Raw genomic sequence first — 18,800 nt, 5'->3', positions numbered from 1 at the left:
CGAGATATGAAAACCGTCTTCCAAAATAAAACATATTCTAACTTGTGATAGTAGCACTATAAATCATAAGTTCTATAATTAGAAATGAAGCAAACTCCGTTTTAGAAGAAAGAAGAAGAAAAAGTTTGATATGAATGCAAAATGCTCTTTTTATTGTTCGATTCTCTCAAATGTTGATGTCGTGTTGTCTCAAAGTGTGTTAATTCATTTAAACATATTGATATTTAAATCACAAATCTGCAAATTGTAATCAAAAGACACATTTTGAGATCTTGTTTCATAAAAACTCGCAACTTTATCAACAAGTGCCGCCAGTCGACTATGCGCAACTTTCATGAAAAATGTGGATGTTATCTCCACCCAGAATTATAAGTGTTTGAATAAGGGTTGTCTTTAGAATGATTCTGGGTACCCCCATGATTCACTGGTGACCCATCAGTTACATAGAAGGTATTTCCATCTTGAAATTCATTCGTGAAGTGTTCACCGTCACAAATATCACAAATATCTGCTGAATACACGTAGCAATGCCATCCATACTCAAACTATCCATCTTCTTGTTCAAAGCCTCAAGTTGTGTGGACATAGAAGTAAACTCATCCATTTGATGCATTCTCATAGGTCTCTTCTAATTATTCATCTCTGACTGAGGATGATAACTACTAGCACTCATCTCCCCCACTAACTCATATCCTTCTTCCGTTGTTTACCGCAAAAGAGTTCCACACACTACATCATCTATCATAGTGAGATTAGAAGTAGTTATGCCATAATAAAAAGTTTGTACCACAATCATTTCATGATGTGGGCATCTTCGTGAAAGATCTTTTTAGTGCTCTCATGCCTTATATAACGATTCATGCTCGTACTAGGCGAAGGTGGTGATGTCTGATCTTAACTTCATTGTTTTTTATGGTGTAAAGTACTTAGTAAGAAACACCTTGGTCATATATTTCAATGTAGTATTGGAACCTACAGGAAACAAATTACCAGAATTTAGCTTTATCTCTCAAAGAAAAAGTAAAAAGACGTAATTGAATAACATCATACGAAACTACATTATGTTTAAAAGTATGGCAAATTTCTCAAAATTTGCCATGTAAGTGTTGGGGTCATCCAGTACCGTTCCCCCAAACTGGCATGAGTTCCGAATCATTTGGATAATGTTTGGCTTGATCTCATATTAATTTTCTTACAGGATTGGCCACACTATGCTTGGACGAGGTCCATCAAGAGAAGGTTGAGAACAATCCATAATGGGTCTAGGTGCCGGCCTCTCAACGTTGTGCTCTTTGTCATGCCTTTCGCCTTCTTTATTTTGTTCTTCGCCGCCTTCGTTTTTCCTTGGTGCTTCATGTCCTTCCATCTTCAACTTTTGTTATTTTCTTCTCCAGCAAAACCTCTCCTCGATTTCTGGATCAAATAGTTCAAGATCCAAGTCAATGAATCGTGGCATGGACTAGAAAATCTGCGATATAAAAAAGTATTAGCTTCAAAAAAATTAAACCAACTAAAGAAAACCATGAAAAATAAAATTTGTGATATCAAAGTTCTTGGCAACTGCGCAAAAAACTTGATCGAGCTATTTTACACTGGAAAATGCCAAATAAAATAAATCTTTACGCTTGAATAATCTCAAGTGCACGAGTAATGTTATAATATAGTGTACAAAATACGAGTATCTTCTCACAAAAACTGTATCACACGATTATTATTTTCAGCAATTGCCCAAAGTAAAATATAATTTTGGATTAATTAATTTATTAAAAAGTCAAAGAAATATGTTATTCAATGGGAAAATAAAATCAGTTCAATGAAAATATTAAAATCAAGTGAAATTGAATTTGTTGAGTATCTTAGTTCACATGCTTTTAGTTGATTTCAAATAATTAATCTTAACTATTACTCATGCTTTTGACAAGATTTCCTAAATTATTAATATACTCTCAAGTTAGGTTAAACTAATTCAACACAATTAAATAATTAAATACCTTTAATTATTTATCAAAGGTGATTGCATAAAAGGTTTGTGGAATTCTCTAGCTTTCGACCTATTGGACTATCACTACCAACTTATATTTAATTTCATGTGTCTATACAAATTATAAATCCACGGATTATGCTACTCGTTCCTATTGCAAAAAATTCTCTTGAATTTAATTACAATATAACAATATCGGAGAAGTTATCTATGCTTCAACAATTCAAAGAAAAATAATACCATAATCAAGCATGAAGTGAAAGTCAAGAATTAAATTACTTAAACCAATGTTCGGTTATGATCCCCTAAATCTTAAAAAATAATAAAAGTTTAGCTACCAAATGTCATCATAAAAATATAAAAAAAAATGTTTGAACGACGTTTTTAACTAAACACACTAAAAGAAATGAAGAAGTGAAAAAACGCAGCGTGAAATTCTCGGGTTCTTCCTTGCCTCCTAGACTCCAAACGTTTTTTTTCCTTCTGGCAGCTGAGAATTCTCAAGTCTGAAGAAAATTTTGGTGTATTAGGGATCCCTTGGTTTATCGCCTCCAAAAAAAATCCATCAAAGAAGGAAAGAAATTGTCCCCTTTCGAAATGCGCTGGGGTGGTCAGCAAGCACCGCTCAGCGTGAGATGTTCTGTCTGGGATCTTGAAAGTTCACCCGGGCATGCTGGGGCGGTAATAAATTACTGTCCTAGCATGAGTTCTTCTGTTCCAGCATTAGCACTGTTTTCTGCTTCAATCTTCATACATTTGCGTTGGGCAGTCGAAAATGACCGCCCTAGCGCGACTTCTTCTGCCTCACTTCATCAATTCTCGTCAATATTGTTATTAATGAGACATTTGTCTTTTTGGATGAAAAGCGGTACAAAAAATTGAAAATAATACTAATATATAATATTTTAGCACCAATTGTTTCAAATCAGATACTAATATATGATTTTTGAATACTCAAACATGTGAAGCAGATGTTGATATTAATAAAGTTTTTCAAATTTTATACTCAAAATCTTAGCTTTTGTAATAGATCTAAAACAGTTGATACATAAACATCATATTTAGTACCAAATTTTCAATATTTTGTACCAATTTTCATCAAAAAAGACAAATGTGTCATTAATATTAATATTTTTCATACATGTTTAAATACTCAAAATTAATATTAGATCTAATTGGTACCCGAATATCATTATCATATTTTTAATATTTTGTATCGAGTTTCCTCCAATAAAAGACATGTAGACCCATGAAATTCAAACATATTTTTCCTGACATGGGAGTGAAAGAAAATTTTTGTTTGGTTTTGGGGATTTTTGAGCAATTTACCTATTAAGTTATCTCCAATCTATTTTTTTTTTTTTTTTGCAGTATTTCTTTAATCAACATAAAATAAAAAAACTTTGGATGCAATTTTACTTGGTCATGGTAAACTCTTTTTTTAAAATATAGGCCAATTAATATCAATAAAACAATTTTGTCAGACAGTTTATTTCATTATAATAATTATGTCAAATTTTAACAATATATTTTTACGTCGTATCAAAATAATTTAAACTGTGATAAAAAATAAATTAATTAAAGAGTAGCAAAAACTATTATCAGTTAGCGGATAACCAATATTTGTGTGTGTTTAGATATAGTGCCAGGAAACTGAAAATAATTGGGGTTTTTGGCTAAAATGTAGCAAAATTTTCAGCTTAATTCGTTCAGAGTATATTATATTTTTCAGCTCCATGAAACTTTAAAATTAATTATTTCCTTTATTTATATTTTGTAATTTTGTATAGGTTCCATAAAGTATTCTCATGTACATTCTTTTAGCCAATCTATTTCGTAGCATATATCGGTTACACATAAAAAACAGTCTATATTTCAATAATTATGCTACATATATTGTAACGTAACGTACTTTTGAACATACTTAAAATTTTCAGAAAATAAAAATTTTTCTTAAATAAATAATTCTCCTTCAAAATGCCTTAAAATAAAATATTTGAACAAATATTTGAAATATAAACAAACTTGCAACAAGCACTTGTTTAAAACAACATAAAGTAATTCGTTAAAATAAGAGTAAATAAGTTCAACATGCATAAAAATCCTTAAAACTTAAACGGTCTTCGGGTTAGTCCTCCGCCTAGTCCGAGCCATTTCACTGGTCTCCGCCTCTCGTCTCCTCAAACTCGTCCTCACCTGTATCGATCAAGTCTAGTGAGTCTAAAGACTCAACACGTATAAACTGAGAATAACGAGTAATACGTAATAAATCCACATGAATTTTAAAATAGTCCATACATACTTAAAACCTGAATCTACTTGCATAAACATAGACGTGCCAACATTTCATAAAAATTTTCATAAACGTACTTGTATCATACATACTTAAACATGTATATCATCATCAATTTGCGTAGAGATATGTTTCAAAGCAAGTGACCCATAACATAATGCACCTGATCAGACTAAACCACAGTACTGGGCTGGGAGGGATGTCCACTACCACATACATAAGATCCCGTTCATATTTTACCGGGCGGATTGGTCTCTGGTCATACTTTACCAATTTCCAATCCTGATCAAAACCCGGTCATACTTTTTCGGGGTGGAGAGGTCTCCGGACACGTTTCCCCGCTTTCAAACCCGTACATATTTGGTCACAAGACAATTAGCATACCTCAAAAACATAAAACATTTTCCTTTGTACGTCAAACATACTTATATAGCGTTGAAAGCTTCGTTGGATCCCGCTTGGACGACTACTTGACATGCTAAAACATTTTTTTTTAAAAAAAATTCCAGAATGCCCGGCGTTCAGGTGGTAATATCTTACCGCTCGAGCGCGCCCGTCTAGAAGGCCTGGCGCTCGGGTGGTAAGATCTTACCGCTCGGGCGCCGCACCAGTTCCAATGAAGCTGCAACTCGAAAATCCTCAAAAACACATTTTATATAACAGTTTGAGCAATCACACGAGAAAAATCATAACTTACTCGTTTCTTGTTCAAAAATTTCGAATTTACTGTCAAATCGAAGATATAAAAAATTTCTACATTTTATATGTTGAAAGTTTTCCATAAAATCGACCGAAAATTCGCAGAACTCGAAATGACAGCAGACTCGGTTTTGAGATTTAAAATTTTGATCCAAAATCGTTTTAAATATTTTTTCTCAAACATTTGCATAACATACACATATTTTTACATACAATAAGCATAAAAATGTTTACTATGACAAGATCAATGTGAAAAAGAAAGATTATACATGCTTTTAATCTTTAAAACTCACGATACAGCGAATACCAAAACGACGCGGTGCAAGAAGCGATCCGGGCGACCTGAGGAACAATTTTGCTGCTAAAAATCGACGTGTGACTGCTGAAATAATTCGAAGGGGAGGGGTTGGATGCTGGAAACTCTAAGAACCCTACCCTTTTCTCTCAAAATGAAATGAAATACAAGAGAATTGTGTGTGTGAGTTTGTGTAGCCGCTTAGTGTGTGTAGGTGTGTGTAACGTGTGTGTGTAGTTAATTAGGAGAAATATTGCTTAATAAATTAATTAACATGCTAATTAAAATACTAACCCAATACTAACCTTACTAAAATCCCCTAATTAAAAATAAAATAGACATGCAATATACTTTAAAAGTTTAAAATCTTAAAATCACCTAATAAATTAAATTAGACTTTAAAATCGAATATTCGCATGAAACATGCAACTCAAGAAAACATTTTAACATGCATCAATTAAACATATAATAATTTAAAATAATGCTAATCATAAATCTTGCATCACTAAAATCATTTTAAAATTAAATAAATAATTTAACAATTTAAATAAATGCATGAGTTTTACGTGTACTGATTTTGGGCTCTACAATTCCTCTCCCACTTAAATAAATTTCGTCCTCGAAATTAAATCTTACCAAACAACTCCGGGTAGCGACTTCTCATATCTGCTTCGGTCTCCCAAGTGGCCTCCTACACTGATTGATTCAGCCACCGGACTTTGACCAACTTGGTCACTTTGTTCCGAAGTCTCCGCTCCTGTCTGTCTAGAATTTGGACAGGTCTTTTTCCATACGACAGATTTGGAGCCAACTGCAACGGCTCAAAACTCAAGACATGCGAAGGATTTGTTATATACTTCCTCAGCATTGAAATGTGGAATACATTGTGTACTCCGGCCAAATTCGGTGGTAGGGATACACGATAAGCAAGTGTTCCAACTCTGTCAATAATTTCAAATGGCCTAATGAATCTCGGACTCAGCTTGCCTCTCTTCCCAAACCTCATAAAACCCTTCATGGGTGCTATCTTCACGAATACGTGATCTTCTACGGCAAATTCGAGATCCCTCCTTCTCTTGTCAGCATAACTCTTTTGGCGACTCTGGGCGGTCTTCATCCTGTCTCGGATCTTGACCACCATATCTGCAGTCTGCTAAAAAATCTCACGGCCAAGTACTGATCTCTCACCGACTTCATCCCAATGAATTGGCGATCTGCACTTCCCTCCATACAGTACTTCGTAGGGAGCCATACCTATAGATGATTGAAAACTGTTGTTGTAGGTAAACTCCACTAGGGGTAGTTTCGATTCCCAATTCCCATGGAAATCGATCACACATGCTCGCAACAAGTCTTCCAAAATCTGAATCACTCGCTCAGACTAGCCGTCTGTTTGAGGGTGGAATGCCGTACTGAATAGCAACTTCGTCCCCATAGCTGAATGGAAACTCTTCTAAAAGGACGATGTGAACCTCGGGTCCCTATCAGACACAATAGAAACTGAGATCCCATGCAATCGGACTATCTCCCGGATATAGAGCTCTGCATACTGAGTCATGGAGAAAGTCATCTTCACGGGTAAGAAATGTGCCGATTTATTAAGTCGATCAACTATAACCCAAATAGCATTAGATTCCCTAACTGACCTCGGCAATCCAACAACAAAATCCATTGTGACATTCTCCCATTTCCACTCGGGAATAGAGAGTGGCTTAAGCATCCCTTCTAGCCTCTGATGCTCTGCTTTCACTTGCTGAAAAGTGAGACACTCAGATACAAACCGAGGAATGTCTCGCTTCATCCCTGGCCACCAATATAGCATCTGTAGGTCCTTGTACATCTTGGTACCCCCTGGATGGATGAAATACGGAGATTTATGTGCCTCTGTCAAAATATCCTCTCTGATCGATCAACACTAGGCACCCACATCCTTCCTCTGTATCTAACAATACCATCGGACACTGCGTAGAATACACTGCTCTTGGCTTCTTCCTTCAGTCTCCATTTCTGTAACTGTTCATCTGAAGGCTGACCTTTACGAATTCGGTCTAGCAAAGCAGACTGGACTGTAAGATTAGACAACTTGGGAGCTCTGCCCTTAGGAAAAACTTCTAGGCCAAACCTCTGAATCTCTGACTGAAGAGATCTCTCAGTTGACAGTTGTGCAACGACTGCTACTTTCCGGCTCAAAGCATCTGGCACAACATTAGCTTTCCCTGGATGGTAGCTAATTTCACAATCGTAGTCTTTTACTAACTCCAACCACTGTCTTTGTCTCATATTCAGCTCTTTCTATGTGAAGAAGTACTTGAGACTTTTGTGATCAGTGAATATCTGTCATTTCTCGTCGTACAAATAATGTCTCCATATCTTCAACGCAAAGACAACGACAGCTAACTCGAGATCATGAGTCGGGTAGTTCTTCTCATGCACCTTCAACTGTCTGGAGGCATAAGCTATAACCTGACCATTCTGCATCAATACTGCACCTAAACCGAGCTTAGATGCATCGGTGTACAACACAAAATTTTCTTGCCTTGATGACATGGCTAAAACTAGCGCTGTGATAAGAGCTTGCTTCAAAGTATCGAAGCTCTTATGACATTCTTCACTCCATACAAATTTAGCATTCTTCTTAGTCAATGAAGTGAGTGGCACTACAATCGAGCAAAATCCCTGAATAAATTTCTTGTAGTAACCTGTCAAGCCTAGGAAATTACAGATCTCTGACGCATTCTTTGGCTCAAACCATTCTCTCACTACTGCCACTTTAGCTGGATCTACTTCAATGCCACTGCTAGTTATGATATGTTCCAAAAATACTACCTTCTCCAACCAGAATTCACACTTACTGAATTTTGCAAACAGCTTGTGTCTCAGCAAAACTTGCAAAACTGTACCCAAATGCTGACTGTGTTCTTCATGACTCTTCGAGCAAATGAGAATGTAGAACCCGTCAAATCAGACTACGTATAAGCCATGCATAATTGCTAATATTTAAATTAAAATGATTTTTATGCATGAGGATTTAAATTCATTCTTTTAAAAGTTATTGAGTTATTTTACGCAGTAGTTTAGTTATTATCTTTTCGGTTAAATAAGCGAGGCCGGACCGGAGTTGGAGTATTGAGATAAATTTAATGATAAGAAAATATTCTTAAATTTAATTTAAGTCAAAGAATAATTTAATTTAAGGTAAAAGAAGCTTTAAGGATTTATTTAATTAATTAGAGATAAGTAGTAAATAAATTCTTTTATGTCCCATAATTAATTAAAAGCCTAAATTAAAATGTGTGACCAATTGAGATTAGTTAATTTAGGCTTATTTTATTTAAGAAATTGTAACTTAACATGTTAGTAATTTATTTTAAAGATTTAGCCATGCATGCAAGATAATGGCTATCCCAAAGTAATTTACTATTTCACTAAAATAAATCAAGTGTTTAAAACTTTAAGGAGATAAAATTCAATAATTAAGCAATATTTTACCCCATTTTAATTGCAAAATTTCGGCCCCCTTAGAATCAAATCCTTGTATGATTGTCAACTCTCCATTTTTATTTCTTTCCTTATCCTTTCTTGGTAAGATAATTCCCTCACTTTTAATCAACAAAAATTTTTAATTAAGCAATATTTCTACCCTTATTTGATAAAAGATATTTCTCCTCTCCATTCTCTCAAAAATTTCAGAATAAAACTTCAGAAAAAAATCGTGGCTTGCAAGGGAGAAACAAGAGAGAAAATAAGAAAAGAAAAGGAACTCTGTCTCCTCCGCGCCGTATTCGTCGTATCATTTTGTTTCCTTCTAAACAAAATTCAAGGCATGTTTATATTATCTTTTGCTCTTCAATAAAGTCATATAAGTATTTTAAATCATGTTATGTTCATGTATTTTGAAGCAAAAACCGAAATTATGTCACGAAATTTTCGAAAACAAAGTGCAGATTTTCGGCCCCCTTCCTTGTGCTTCACGGTTTTGGTTGGTTTTGTGATTTCAGGGGTTGACTCGGTTCCGGGCATTCAAGGCTGCACCTAGGCATGTACTAGGATGTGTTAAGGAGGTGTTGGTCCATCGGTTTTAGTCCCTTCGCCACAGTAAGACGAAATGGACAGCAACTCTTCATAGTTGCAATTTGTGAGTTTCGATATTGTTGTTTGGATGCCTAAGGTGAGGGTTTGGATTGTTGTTGGCCTAGGGCCTGTAGCCATGGTTAGAACCCTCCTTAGAATGTCTAGGACATGACAAGATGACTTTTCATGGCTTGTGTAAAGGCCTAGAAATCTTTACTTGAAAATTTGCGGAAAAATTAAAAATTTTCTTTTAAACTAAATGAAATATCCAGTTCATAAAATAAACTGTTAAATAATGTATCATGATTAAAAATAGCAGCGGAAGAAATTAATGTTGTAAAAATAACTGTAAAAAAATGTATCCAACGGAAGATAAAAATGTTTGAGCGATAAAAATATTAAATGCTGAAAAGTGAGGTCCTCGGGTCCCACTACTGCCGACTCGAGTTGGCTCACTGATACCCGCCCTCGGTCCCGACATCATCAGTACCTACAACAATCAAGTCTAGTGAGTCTAAAGACTCAGCATGCATATATCGTAAATAACAAGTAAATAAATAATAAAGTCGCATGCAAATGAAAATATCCTGTAATGAGGTGTAACGTAAAATATCATTTCAAAGGTAATTATAGTACGTGCATAACTGAACTGAAAATATCAGTGAAAATGTTTGCTCCTTAGAGCCCTGTAATAAAATGGCATGTCATAAATTTTCTGTTGAGATTATGGTCTACGCAAGTGGCCCTTGAACTGAACTGAACTGGCCGGTAACTGACGACCGGGTGAAATAATAGTCCCATGATCGGTAACTGACGACCGGGTGAAGTAATAATCCCATGACCGGTAACTGGCGACAGGGTGAAGTAATAATCTCATGATAGTAAAGTGGCCACAAGCAATATCGCATAAATCTCAAAAATGAATATTTTACACGTGATATAAATAAATAACATCATTAAATATGAACAATTTCGATCTTATTGCATTAAAATCATGTACTTGCGATATATAAAAATACCTATATGGCTTGATTGAAGAGTGAAAGAAGATATAAACATGCCTTGGTTTGTTTTGACAGAAAACAAACGAAATAACGACGCGGCGCGGTGGAGACGGAGTGCTCTTCACTTTCTTACTTTTTCTCTCTTAATCCTTTAAACCAAGCATGCACCATAATTATTATAATAGCGTAAAAATCGTAAACGTGACGCATGAACATTTAAAAATATTATGATTTGTGCTCAGGGCGCTGCTAGGACTAAAATCTCACCCCGGGTGCAAACTGACTATTTTGCCCCTATAAACTCAAAAATTACCGTTTCAACCCTGGACCTCTAAAATTGGCCCGAAGCTTACAAAACTCCTTAAAATGTCCCAAAACCTTTTTATAAGCATTCCTAGACGTACACTCGAACCAAAAATTACAGCTTATCTAATTCGTTTTCAAACTCAGATCGAGGTTTCGATTTTTAATCCGAATCAATCCAAAATTTACTCGAATTTTCTACAACTATAACCATATTTCTAAAACACTAACTAGGTCTTAAAACAACATCATTAGCTCCCCAAATCCATGGCCACAATCCTATAACAAGCCAAACTCTCGGTACAAAATTCTCCACCTTAATAAAAACTTCTCGGCCCTACACTCAACATTCCCTTGTGCACTCATTCCTCAACACATCACCAACCTCTTAAATACTTTGAATCTCCACCATCCTCACGTGTCCCCTACTTATCCACCTAAGAATGAGTCACCACCGAAACCATGGAACTCCTCTAGCACACACTTATTCAATCCTACTGCTACTACAAACCCCACGACGCATAACCCAAATACCTTTGGCCACTCGCTACCTTCGCTCCACCACAGCCCCAGCAATCTCACGGCCCACTCCAGGGTCTGTCACGAACCCAGGTGGTTCAGCACCAAGACCGAGGACGAGCCATGCTCCGATGAGGCGCCCCCCACCGAGATCTACACCCAAACCGAGGAGAAACCAACACAACTACACTCTCGGCCCTTCTCCTGCACAAACCAGCAACCAAAGAAACCCCCAAGACCTCCCCTTGACACCCTATACAGCCCTTAATCAACCAAAAACGCAGGCCCTTGCGCAGCATGAACAAAACGTGAGTAGTGATTCAAAAGTGCAAGGATGTATGTAAATCTTTCAACCAAGAACGTGCATACATGATAGATCGATGGGCTTCCATGCATTTACACACACTTTAACATAATATTGGCATGAATGATGCAAGGAACAAAGATGCAGATGTGCCTGATGATGCTAAGGGAACAAGACGAGACGAGGGAACCATGAGGAGTTTTTCTTGCAAGCCTAAGAGAAGAAAACGAGGCCTTCAGCTAGAGTTTTCTGAAACCGAGAAGGAGAGGAGCTGAGGGGAGGTGTCCGCTGTGTAAAAGTGATTAGGTTTAGGGTTAATGGTGCTTCAGGTTAATTATATAGATAACAAATTAATTTATGGGCCTATATTGCTTAATTTAAAAGTTAAAAAGATAATTAAGCCCTATAAACTCAAAGTAGGCCCAATAAGCCCAAACCAACTCTCGAAAAATATTTTGAGTTGGAAAGATTTTGAAAATAATAGCCAAACCATTAAAAAGTCCCCCGATTCGATAAAATTTGCGTACCGATAAAAATAAAATCTGCGGGTAGAAATATCCAAAGATTCCCATTTTTCAAAAATACACTTAAAAATGCTTTAACTTAATTTATAAAAAAATAATTCGAGAAATAAAAATAATTTTCCTGAAAATTCTCCGGTCTCCGGTCCTCGTTTGAACATGAAATACACCTAGAAACTCTATGCGTGAACTTTTAAAATTCCATGAATAAAATCCTATCAAGCATGAATTATGCCTAAAATGCATAAAAGTAATTAAACATAAATTAATGAAATAAACATGCATTTAATGATTTAAAACAATTAAATAAAATACCAAAAAAGTTTAATAACTTGCATGCGTGCGTGCCAACTTTTTAAATTATAACTACTAACATGCTAAATTATCACTTCTTAAATAAAATAAGTCTTTATTAACTTATCTCAATACTCCATCTCCAGTACGGCCTCACTTATTTAACTGAAAGGTAACAATTAAACTATTGCGTAAAATAAATAAATTTAAAGAAAAGAATTTAAATACTCATGAAATAAAAAAAATCATTTTAATTTAAAATACTAGAATTATGCATGGCTTATACGTAGACTAATTTACGGGTTCTACAGCTTGGTTCATGGTCCCATCGGTTTTTAGAACAAACAACACAAATGTCCCTCGGTTTCAAATTTTCTGTTTCTTTCGTGTGAGTGAATTTCGATTTGTTTGGGGTTGGGGTGGATCTTGGTTGGCTTCTAGCCCTTATCCATGGTTCACACGATACCTCATGATGTCTAGATCAAGTCATGGTCGATCATATGGCCACTGGAATGATATATGACAACAAAATGAAGCAACACCCTCCACGGTATAGCATGGTGTTCTCGGGTGGAACTTCGGATGGTCGTAGGTGTTTGTTTGGATTATGTTTGGCCTAGGGACCTTAGCCATGGTTCAAACCATACTTTAGGATGTTAGGAAGAGGCTCTGGTCGGTGGTTGAAGCCCCAATGACCATTAGCCTTGTAATCGAAGCGAAGCGAGCACAGTTGTTGCCGCTGGAATTTTACTGCAGCTTTGCTACGGTTCAGAGGTCACGTACGAGTTTTTGGTTGGCTATTAGCCTATGGCCTTGGACTGGACAGTACCTCATTGAGTTAGAAAGATCATGTTTTTGTCCATCCGTGATTTGGTTAAGTTTAGCAGTCGTACGAGAATTTACGGTGCAATGTACCAAAGTGACTCTCGAAAGAGCGTTTCATGATTTTGGCCTCCATGCACAATTTTCTTGTATTACAGCCCTTGGTATTTATTTTCTATATATTTTTGGTGTATTTTAATCATGACTAAATGATGGTTCGATGTTTGTTCGGGTTGGTACGGAGTCATGGTTAGATACTAAGTTTGTTGGGCGTAATTGTCTCGTTTTTAGTTCGATTATGAAGTGTTGGTCAAGTTAAGTTTATTTACATGTGTCTCATGTTAGAATTAGGTCGCAGCGAGCCTGGGAATGATCCAACTCAATTGGTAAAAATAAAAACAAGATTTTAATTTTATTACGTGCATAAAATATAAAATGTTTATTTTTGAGAAATATGTGATATGTCTTGTGGCCACCTTACGCTTATGGGATTGCTTCATCCGGTGACTTACGACCGGTTTATTTTTATGTATGGGTACGGATATCCAGTCCAAGGGCTGTGATGATCTCTACCACCCAGTATACTGTGGTTTAGTTTGATCAGACGATTCATGTTATGTTATGGGCCACTTGCGTAGAACATTATCTCTACAGAAAAATTATGAATGCTATTTTATGACAGGGCTCTATCGAGCAAACATTTTAAGTACAATTTTCAGTTATGCACGTATTTATAATTAATCATGACATGATTTTTCATGTTACGCTTTACGATATGATATTTTTACGTTGCATGCGATTTTATGATATATTTACTTGTTAACCACGATATATGCATGCTGAGTCTTTCGACTCACTAGACTTGATTGTTGTAGGTACTGATGAGGTCGGGACTGAGGTCGGAGACCAGTGAGCTAGCTTGGGTCGGCAGTAGTAGGAACCCGAGGACCTCATACTTCAGTTCATTTATCATTTAAAGCTCAAAACTCATTTTATCTTGTTGAACTATTTTTAAGTTGTGGCTTGAAAACAACGTTTACTTCCGCTGCTATTTTAACATTAAACTTTTTATCAGTTTATTTTATGAATGAGGCAAGTTATTTACTTTTAATAAGAAAAATTTTAAATAATTCCGCAAATTTGCAAATACAAAATACGGGCCTCGACAGCTGGTATCAGAGCCTACGTTCTTGTAAAGGGTTGTACTACTACTGACCTCGAGAATCTCATGAAGTCACGTCTTCGGTCTGTAAGTTTTACGTTTATGCATTTCGTTTAAAGCATGAAATATTTTAACATCATATTTTCATGAAATGTTTTATGTCAAGATTATGATTATGCAGTACTTATTTAAATTTAAAGAAATAATAGAAATTATGCATGTTGGTTACGTATGGGTTGTATGTATGGAACAGTATGACTCCTAGACGCATTCCTGAGCGCATGAGAGATGATGAGCCTCCTCATGAGGATGGTGAGGATCATAGGCAGGAAAGAAATGAACCACCACCCCTCCGCCGGACATGAACGCCCATATGTTAGCTGGGATGACTCATTTCTTCGCACAGTTTGCGGGGAACAATGCTCTGGGAACCAGACAGACGGGACCTGAGGCTACATATGAGCGGTTCATGAAGATGAGACCAAAGGAGTTCTCAGGGACGGCAGATCCCATGATTGCCGAGGGCTGGATTAAGTCACTCGAAGTTATTTTCAAGTTCATGGAGCTTGGAGACGAAGATAGGGTTCGTTTTGCAACCTATTTGTTTGGAGGAGACTCCCGCTTATGGTGGGAAAGAGCATCCGTAGCCTTGAACTTGGCTACTCTGAGATGGATGCGCTTTACAGAGGTATTCTACTCTAAATATTTTACTGACGAGGTGCGTTCCATGTTGACCAGGGAGTTCATGACCCTGAGGCAGGGAGATATGACTGTTACGGAGTTTATCCGTAAGTTTGAGAGGGGTTGCCATTTCGTGCCCCTGATTGCAAATGATGCTGGAGCCAAGCTGAGACATTTTCTGGATGGTCTACGGCCGATCTTGCGCCGTGATGTTAGGGTGGCTGGCCCTACTACCTATGATGTTGCCGTCTCCAGAGCTCTAGCTGCAGAGCAGGATCAGCACTATATAGAGAGAGACCTCCAGGGCAAGCGACCAGTCCAGATGCCGCACCGCCCTCCTCAGCAGCAGCATCAGAATAAGAGGCCTTTCCACGGCCCACACAGGAACAGAGGACAGCAGCAGCAGCAGGGACGGGCAGTCCCGAGGGCCGTTGAGTACCTAGTCTGTGCAAAGTGCTCGCGCCGTCACGCCGGAGTTTGTATGTACGGTTGAGGGAAGTGCTACAAGTGCGGTAGTCCGGACCACCTACTGAAGAATTGCCCTCAGGGGAGTCTGCCTACTCAAGGTAGAGTTTTTGCTCTCCATGCAGTGGAGACGAACCCAGAGACCATGCTCATGACAGGCATCTTAAAGTTTTAAGTTTGTATCTGAATTTCGATGTTTTGGGAGTGTGGGTTAAGATTTTGAACTTAGAATTGCGATATGATTGCATGCTCTAATCAGTGCTCTTTCGGGAATTTAGGTTAATAGAACTTTGACCTTCGCCTGTCTATAAGTTTAGTTCTTGTAATTATTGGGTTCAACTTGATGTTCCAACATTTCATGAAGAATTTTTATAGCTGGTTCATCTACGAATGCCTTGATTGATTCAGGGGCGACTCATTCATTCATCTCAGCGATCTTTGCGAATTTTCTTAAGGTCAAGACCATTGGGCTCGATGTAGCGTATTCAGTAGTACTGCCTTCGAGAGAGGAGCTGACAGCTACTAATGTGGTCCGAGACATAGACCTTGAACTTCATGGCAATCTTGTTTATGCGGATCTGATCGTAATGCCGATGCCAAAATTTGATATCATTCTGGGGATGGACTGGATATTAAGGAACAGAGTTTTGATTGACTTTCAGCGGAGATCTGTGCTAGTCCGGCCGCCGGGGAGAGAGCAGTTCTTATTCGAGCCAGACAGGTACTTTCCCTTACCGCGCATTATACCTTGTGTCCAGGCTAGGAAACTCATGCATAGAGGATGTCGAGCGTTTTTAGAGACTATTGTATCTGTTCCCGAGGCACCCAGTCAGTCATCCTCCGATGTCCCAATTGTTAGGGATTTTATAGACGTGTTTCCTGATGACGTCTCTAGTATGCCACCCGAACGAGAGGTGGAGTTTTCTATTGAGCTTATGCCAGGTACGTTACCGATATCAAAAGCACCGTACTGATTAGCACTGACAGAGATGGCAGAACTGAAGAAGCAGATTCAGTAACTTCTTGACAAGGAGTTCATTCGCCCGAGTTTTTCACCATGGGGCGCGCCAGTTTTGTTTTTAAAGAAGAAGGATGGTTCGATGAGGCTCTGCATTGATTACCGGGAATTGAACAGGGTTACAGTGAAGAACAAATACCCACTTCCGCGAATTGAAGATTTATTTGATCAGTTGCATGGAGCTTCGGTATTCTCAAAGATTGATCTACATTCTGGTTATCACTAGTTGAGGGTGAAAGAAGCCGATGTTCTCAAGACTGCTTTCAGGACTCGTTACGGCCACTTCGAGTTCCTTGTGATGCCGTTCGTTTTGACGAATGCGCCCGCGATCTTCTTGGATCTCATGGGTCGTGTATTTCAGCCGTATCTTGACCAGTTCGTGATAGTATTCATAGACGACATTCTCGTCTACTCAAAGAATCACGAGGAGCACAGCAGACATCTGACTGCAGTTTTGCAGACCCTACAGAAGCATAAGTTATTTGCGAAGTTCAGTAAATTCGAATTTTGGTTAGAGAAGGTGGCGTTCTTAGGCCACATCGTTTCTAGCATCGGTATTGAGGTAGATCCAGCGAAAGTTGCAGCAGTCAGAGATTGGGTTGTGCCGCAGAATGCATCCGAAATCCCTAGTTTCCTCGGGCTAGCAGGATATTATCGGAAGTTTATTCAGGGATTCTCCTCTATCGCAGTTCCACTCACGTCGTTGACAAAAAAGAATGTTAAATTTGTGTGGAGCGATGAGTGTCAGAAGAGCTTCGATACTTTGAAGCAAACTCTTATCTCAGCACCAGTTTTGGCCATGCCGTCAAGGCCCAGAGATTTTGTGTTGTATACCGATGCTTCGAAGCTTGGTTTGGGCGCAGTGTTGATGCAGCATGGGAAAGTGATAGCATATGCTTCTCGTCAGTTGAAGACCCATGAGAAGAACTACCCTACCCACGATCTAGAGTTGGCAGCCGTAGTATTTGCCTTGAAGATCTGGAGGTATTATTTGTATAGAGAGAAGTGCCAGATCTTACCGACCAGAAGAGCTTCAAGTACTTCTTTACGCAGAAAGAGTTGAATATGCGTCAGAAGCGTTGGTTGGAGCTAGTGAAAGACTATGACTGTGATATTAGCTACCACCCGGGCAAAGCTAATGTAGTTGCGGATGCATTGAGCAGGAAAGTCGCAGTGATGGCTCATCTGACGATTCCGAGACCTCTTCAGTTTGAGATGCAGAGGTTTGATTTAGAGACATTTCCTCGAGGTAGAGTTCCCCGTGTATCTACTTTGACGATTCAGTCTTCTCTTCTAGACCGTATTCGCAATGGGCAGTCAGCAGATGAACAGTTGGCAAAATGGAAGCAGAGAGATGAGGCCAAGGGCAGTATCTTGTATACAGTTAGCGATGGTATTGAGAGATATCGAGACAGAATGTGGGTTCCTAGCAGCGATCCTATTCGAGCAGATATTTTATCAGAGGCCCACATGTCGCCGTACTCTATTCACCCTGGGAGTACTAAGATGTACAAAGATCTGTAGATGTTGTATTGGTGGCTCGGAATGAAGAAGGATATCAGACGTTTTGTATCCGAGTGTCTGACTTGTCAGCTAGTGAAAGCGGAGCATCATAGACCAGCAGGTATGCTGAAGTCTCTTCCTATTCCCGAGTGGAAGTGGGAGAATGTTACCATGGACTTTGTAGTCGGTTTGCCGAAGTCAGTCAGAGGATCAAATGCTATCTAGGTGATAGTTGATCGTCTTACCAAATCAGCGCTCTTCTTGCCTATTAAGACGACTTTCACCATGATTCAGTATGCAGAGTTGTATATCCGGGAGATAGTCCGACTTCATGGTATTCCCGTTTCTATCGTGTCTGACCGAGATCCTAGATTCACTTCCTTATTCTGGAAAAGTTTGCATTCGACTATGGGTACGAAGTTGTTGTTTAGCACAACTTTCCACCCTCAGACAGATGGGCAGTCAGAGAGAGTTATCCAGATTTTGGAGGATCTTCTCCGCGCTTGTGTTATTGATTTCTCAGGGAGTTGTGAGTCGAAGTTGCAGTTGGTAGAATTCACCTATAACAACAGTTTTCAGTCGTCTATAGGTATGGCTCCATATGAAGCACTGTATGGTCGCAAGCGCAGATCACCTATTCACTGGGATGAAGTAAGGGAGAGATCAGAATTGGGTCCGGAGATTATTCAGCAGACTGCCGACGTAGTAGTCAAGATCCGTGATAGGATGAGGACTGCTCAGAGTCGACAGAAGAATTATGCGGATCAGAGGAGGAGAGATCTAGAGTTTGCCGTCGACGATCATGTTTTCGTGAAGGTAGAACCTATGAAAGGTGTCATGCGGTTCGGGAAAAAGGGAAAGCTTA

This window comes from Primulina huaijiensis, chromosome 5 (assembly GCF_012295235.1).
Source record: "Primulina huaijiensis isolate GDHJ02 chromosome 5, ASM1229523v2, whole genome shotgun sequence".
NCBI classification, from domain to species: Eukaryota; Viridiplantae; Streptophyta; class Magnoliopsida; order Lamiales; family Gesneriaceae; genus Primulina; species Primulina huaijiensis.
Note: the sequence above shows the minus strand (reverse complement) of the source record.